The following is a 204-nucleotide window of genomic DNA, read 5'->3' on the forward strand; positions in this document are numbered from 1 at the left end:
CTGATGTTCGAGCCACGGATACCTGCGTTCTTACTCGATGTCCAATTAGATTTAAAAACATTTTTTAACACTACATATAAAATTTCTTTTTAATACTACATATAAAATTCAGGGAATGGAAGTAACTCGTTAACGAAGTTACAGTTACAAGTTACTTTTTTGGTAACTTTACTAGTAACTGCGTTACTTTTTTTCTTTGGTAAC

Source organism: Trachymyrmex cornetzi, unplaced genomic scaffold (assembly GCF_001594075.2).
Source record: "Trachymyrmex cornetzi isolate Tcor2-1 unplaced genomic scaffold, Tcor1.1 scaffold828, whole genome shotgun sequence".
Lineage (NCBI taxonomy): Eukaryota > Metazoa > Arthropoda > Insecta > Hymenoptera > Formicidae > Trachymyrmex > Trachymyrmex cornetzi.